General features: G+C 37.9%; 1 long non-coding RNA gene across 1 annotated transcript in view; it reads left to right on the forward strand.

Annotated features, from left to right (window-relative positions):
- LOC108293034 overlaps positions 1–2,056 on the forward strand; it is a 6,278-nt gene that overhangs the window by 2,483 nt on the left and 1,739 nt on the right. The gene's annotated exons all lie outside the window — the stretch shown is intronic.

The raw sequence follows: 2,056 nt of genomic DNA on the forward strand, positions 1-2,056 counted from the left end.
CCTCCCAGGTTCAAGTGATTCTCCTGCCTCAGACTCCTGAGTAGCTGGGATTACAAGCATGTGCTACCACGCCTGGGTAATTTTTTGTTTTTTTAGTAGCGACCGGGGTTCACTGTGTCAGCCAGGATGGTCTTGATCTCCTGACCTCATGATCTGCCCTCCTCAGCCTCCCAAAGTTCTGGGATTACAGGCGTGAGCCACCGCTCCTGGCCTAGCATGATTCTTTAAGCGGCTTTTAAGAGGTTATTAAATCCTTTAATGGTTAGAAAAAACAAACAATAAAAAGAAATTATCCTGAGATTAACATGAGATAGAAGTAATTCCTTCTAAATAAAATATTTTGAAGCAACACATTTATGCAACTCAGGTCATGGGTTATTCTAAGGATTCACTGCTAAAGGTTTATAGAATATGACTGACAGCAATGCCCATTAATTGCTGTCTACCCACTTTTATCTCAGTGTGAGACAGTATATTTGCTGTAATTCACAAATAATGTTATTTTTGGTGCTTTGTTCTACATGGGATTCATTCATGGAATATTACATGTAGGACCTTTGGACCTAAATATAACTTTATTTTAACAAAGTTAAGCTTCTATTTACTCCAATAGGTAATGGGTGTCACGACTATAACATTTCGCATAGTCTTCAAATCCATTCAGCTAATCAATCCTTCAGAAATTTGCATTGCAATTGTAGTTGAAATCCTATCCATGTTGCAGACTTCAGATTTCTTAGCTGATGCCCACTGCTTTTAGTACTCTATGGCTGAATATAGGCATTGTACAAGTCCTGTGGTTTATCCTTAGATTGTCATTTAAGAGAAAGGTTTCAAACCGGGCTCGGTGCTGTGCAATGATAGTCCCAGCTACTTGGGTGGTTGATGTGAGAGGATCACTTGAGCCTAGGGTTCGAGACCAGCCTGGGAAACATAGTGAGACCTCATTGCTAATAAATAAACAAACAAGCAAGCAAATAAATAAATGTTTCGTTATATAGGAAAACAACTATGTAAAGTTTGTTTCTAGTTTCTGGTAACGTTGCAGACATAGCTCCTTACTGAACTATAACACTTAATATTTAAGACGGTAAATTTTATGTTATGTGTATTTTTTTTTACCACAATTAAAAAAAAAACACCTGTCTTCCTAAATTCAGTGTAGTGGTCATATACTCTTTCAAGTTACTTTATATGTTTTCAAGACATAAAATTTATAGAAAGGTTGCAAGAACAGTATAATTAACTCATAATACCTTTTACCTAGATTCACCAGTTGTTTACAGTTTTTGCTGTATTGGTTTCATATCTCTTCCCTCCCTGTCTTATCCTGCTACCCACACACTCACACACACTTACAGATATTATGTTTACTGTTATTAATGCTGAATTGTTCAGATAAAGTTTCAGGTATTATGGCCCTTTACCCTAAGTACTTGAGTGTGTGTATATCCTCAGAACAAAGCAAAAGTCATTCCCTGGATAATCACTGCACAATGATCAAACTCAGGAAATTTAACAATGAGAAACTGCAGTGATTTAATACTGCATACTCAGTATACAGTGTATACTCAGATTTTGCCAGTTATCCAGATAATTTTTTTTTTTTTTTTTTTTTTGAGACAGAGTCTTACTCTGTTGCTCAGGTTGGAGTGCAGTGGCAAGATCTTGGCTCACTGCAATCTCCACCTCCCAGGCTCAAGGGATTCTGATGCCTCAGCGTCCTGAGTAGTTGGTGCTACAGGTACCTACTACTGTGCCTACCTAATGTTTTGTTTTGTTTTTTTTTTCTTTTGTATTTTTAGTAGACATGGGGTTTCACCAGGTTGGCCAGGCTGATCTCGAACTCCTGACCTCAAGTGATTCTCCTGCCTTGATCTCTCAAAGTGCTAGGATTACCGACGTGAGCCACTGTGTCCGGCCAATACTGACATTTTTCAAGAGGATAGACCAGTTGATTTTCAGAATGTTTAGCACTTTGGGCTTTTTCGTATAGTTTCTAAAGACTGTTTTTTCACTTACCATTTATTGACGCCTACTCCCACCATATAACTTG

This window comes from Cebus imitator, unplaced genomic scaffold (genome assembly GCF_001604975.1).
Source record: "Cebus imitator isolate Cc_AM_T3 unplaced genomic scaffold, Cebus_imitator-1.0 Scaffold520, whole genome shotgun sequence".
Taxonomy (NCBI): Eukaryota; Metazoa; Chordata; class Mammalia; order Primates; family Cebidae; genus Cebus; species Cebus imitator.